This window comes from Lipotes vexillifer, unplaced genomic scaffold (genome assembly GCF_000442215.2).
Source record: "Lipotes vexillifer unplaced genomic scaffold, Lipotes_vexillifer_v1.1 scaffold182, whole genome shotgun sequence".
NCBI lineage: Eukaryota > Metazoa > Chordata > Mammalia > Artiodactyla > Lipotidae > Lipotes > Lipotes vexillifer.
The window spans coordinates 4800916-4804652 of record NW_006798798.1 but is presented as its reverse complement, the minus strand read 5'-3'; the positions used below and the strand labels follow the sequence as shown (position 1 = coordinate 4804652).

Sequence of the window (3737 nt, the reverse complement as noted above, 5' to 3'; positions counted from 1 at the left end):
TTTTTCATTCCTTATTGCACTAGCTAGGACAGCCAATACAATGCTGAATATAAGTGATGCTCATTGACACCAGTCACCAGAGGAGTGTTCAACATTTCACCATTACATGTAATGTACATTACATTACATGTACATTTTTTGTAAATGTCTTTTATTAGATTAGGAAGTTCTCATCTATTCCCAATTTCCTGAGTTTTTAAAATCTCTTTTTGAAAGGCTGAAGACTGTGTGCACACCCAGTTTGTTCATGGGGTGTGTAGAGAGGATCCAATGTGAAAAGATGTCAGCCTGCTCCATTAGGTACCCTGGGACTCATGCCAGCAATTTTTGGGATACTGCCAGCCTTTCCAACAACAGTCTCTGTGGCTCATCATTGCCAGGTCATCTGTAGCTGGCTGTTGCAGACATTACTTGCACCCACTAGTATTGGTTCTATACTTCCCTGCCTCCTTAAGTGAGAACAAGGGAAGTTTAAGTTGGGATAATGCAAAAATGAGCATGTCTGACAGTTCCTTTCTATTCCTGGGAAAAGAAAAAGCAGCTATCTTCTGACTGTGCTAGGAATAGACACCAGGACAGTGGCCTATCTCCGTTCAATGGAAGTCTGAAGACCGCAGGATGTCCAGATTTAAACCAAGTAGCAGCTGAAAGAAAAAAGTAAGCTGGTTTAGACACTAGGTATGTTTTGAGCATAAGTCATGACCTGGGATGATGAAAGCTGCAGAGAAAATCCATTGACAGTCTGGAAACCAGACATAGAGAGGCATCTGACCAGGAACACATCCAGGAAGAGGATATAAGAAGTATGGACAGGCTTGGCATTTCTTGCTTTGTCAAGAAGCCCTTTAGATACTTGCAGAGAATAGGCCTGAGGTTCTGATCATTCATAACTACAGATAAACCCAGTGCCAGGTTACAAGCAGCTCCAAGGCCTAGTCCCTGCGGGTGCTGAGCTGGATCTCCAGGCTGTCTGGAGCAGTAGCAGTGCTGGACACAAATTCACTGCTGCTGAACACCAGCTAGCCACAGAACCAGAGGTGCGCTGCTGCCCTGCTAGCTCACAGCCCTGCGACTTATTTTTACATCTGTGACTCAGAGGCCTAGACCAGGACTGAGGCCTTGGGGAGAGAGAAGCCCTGCTTAGGGGTTGGCTCTTGCGAGCAGCATGGGTCTGGCTGTTTGATGACACCATGATCACATCCATTTCAGACCATAGTTGCAGTGATACCATTTCCAGTAGGACACAATCTCTTGAGGCCTCCATATTAGATGCCTTCTCTAAGACATGTGATATAACCTGGCAGTCAGATTTGTATTCCCAAAAATTCATTCTGGCTACTGCATAGAAAATGAATTGGAAGAGTGTGGTATGGGTGGAGGGTGACCAACGAAGAGGTTATTACAATAGTATAGGCAAGAGTTGATGGTGCTGGACTTCCCTGGTGGCACAGTGGTTAAGAATCCGCCTGCCAATGCAGGGAACATGGGTTCAAGCCCTGGTCTGGGAAGATCCCACATGCCTCTGAGCAACTAAGCCCACGTGCCACAACTACTGAGCCTGCGCTCTAGAGCCTGTGTGCTACTACTGAAGCCCGCGCGCCTACAGCCCATGCTCCACAACAAGAGAAGCCACCGCAGTGAGAAGCCCCCGCACCGCAACGAAAAGTAGCCCCTGCTCGACACAACTAGAGAAAGCCCGCACACAGCAACAAAGACCCAACGCAGTGGGGAGGGTGGAGGGGTAAAAAAATAGGGTTGACGGTGCTTCACACTCGAGTAGAGGCAAATAGATTTCTGGTTCAAGACATTAAACCAGGGCTTCCCTGGTGGCGCAGTGGTTGAGAGTCCGCCTGCCTGCCGATGCAGGGGACACGGGTTCGTGCCCCGGTCTGGGAAGATTCCCACATGCCGTGGAGCGGCTGGGCCCGTGAGCCATGGCAGCTGAGCCTGCGCAACGGGAGAGGCCACAACAGTGAGAGGCCTGCATACCTCAAAAAAAAAAAAAAAGACAGTAAACCAACTACAAATGTTCACCTTTTCCTTTAAGACTACATTAAATTGTCAGTAAATGACTAAGATGGAATTTATAATATGAATAGAATTGGGCAGGGAGGAATCTGTGAGGTATTTTTTCAACCAATTTCTAGACTGATTAGAGCAGATGAAATAAGTACCGTGACACAGGGCAGAACAGAGGGTGCTGCCGCCTGGACCACGCCCGGGGTGCTATTGTATAGGAGGAGCCACTTGCCCGAAACTCTGAAATGCTTCAGACTCTGAAGCAGGAGGTACGACAGAGGGCAAGCGCGAGAAGGGGGCTTGAAAACAGGAAAACGAATCTAAGGTCTGTCTGCACCGCAAGCAGTGAACAATCTTGTTTCTCACTGCAGTTAGAATGACCTATAATTATACAACACACTCCTAGGAAAAACAAACAAGTACAAGGAAGACTCTTTCCTGCAGGTACAGTGTTTCTGTGGATCTGGAAACATTGGCACCTCGGAACAAGCCCTCAGAGACCTCAAAGATAAAGATCACAACTTAGAGCATTTGTCAGATGACAAATCCTGGCCACACCGAGAGCTCCAGGGCAACTCTTCTGCTTCCTTCCAATAAGAGATAACCAAGAATTGTCAGATATTTGAATAAAGTCTACTACAGGAAGTCTACTACCAAGATTAACAACCTTGGTTAAAAAAACTAAGAAACACAAAGCTTCGATTCGACAGCTTTTTTTTTTTTTAACCTTATTTATTAAAAAAAAATTTTCTGGCTGCACTGTGAGGCATGCAGGATCTTAGTTCCCTGACGAGGGATCGAACCCGTGCCCCCTGCAGTGGAAGCGCAGAGTCTTAACCACTGGACCACCAGACAAGTCCTTCTCAATTGGACAGCTTTAACATTTGAGTAAGAGGGAGATCTAGTGAAAGAACAGGGTGGGTAACATCACAGAAATTATCTAAGAAGTAATAAGAGAAAGAGCTGAAGGAAAGATATGAATCTTTAAGTCAAAAGGGTCTACATGGGAGCTCCCTGGTGGTCCAGTGGCTAGGATTCAGCGATTTCACTGCTGTGGCCCAGGTTCAATTCCTGGTCAGGGAACTCCCACAAGCCATGCCGCACTCCTCCCCCCACCCCCCCAAAAAGAGGAAAAAACACGTCATCTATCATGGGAAAAAAATCAAATTGACATCGGACTTGGCACCACTGCATGTAAGATGAACAGTCAGCAATTGAGCTAAGAATGATTTTTATATTTTTAGAAGGTTGTTAAATAAAAAAAAAAAGAGGAAGATGTGACAGAGAACTTACTATCTGGCCCTGTATACTTTTTAAGAAAGCTCCCTAAGTAAGAATCCTAACAAGAAAATGGAAAACATGGCATCCAGGAAACTGTGACTCTAACCCAGGAGAGCAATGAAGAGAAATCCCAGGATCTTAGGTTTCCTGAAGATCTCGAAAGCAAAATGTTTGTATAACCTTTCGCAGAATGGTGAAAGTATATAGTGCAATAGTCTCTAGGAAAAAAAGAGACTTCATAGACTAAATCAAATGATAGTTAACGCGCTTCCCTGGTGGCGCAGTGGTTGAGAGTCCGTCTACCGATGGAAGGGACTCGGGTTCGTACCCCGGTCTGGGAAGATCCCACATGCCGCGGGGCGCCTGGGCCCGTGAACCATGGCCGCTGAGCCTGCGCGTCCGGAGCCTGTGCTCCGCAACGGGAGAGGCCACAACAG

The 3737-nt window shown here is 46.6% G+C and overlaps 1 non-coding gene across 1 annotated transcript; it reads left to right on the top strand.

The window, feature by feature from the left end:
- Nucleotides 1-3030: 3030 nt before the first annotated feature.
- On the top strand, nucleotides 3031-3102 carry TRNAE-UUC (transfer RNA glutamic acid (anticodon UUC)). The gene has a single exon. It is a non-coding gene; the product is annotated as a tRNA-Glu (tRNA).
- The last annotated feature ends 635 nt before the right edge of the window (nucleotides 3103-3737 follow it).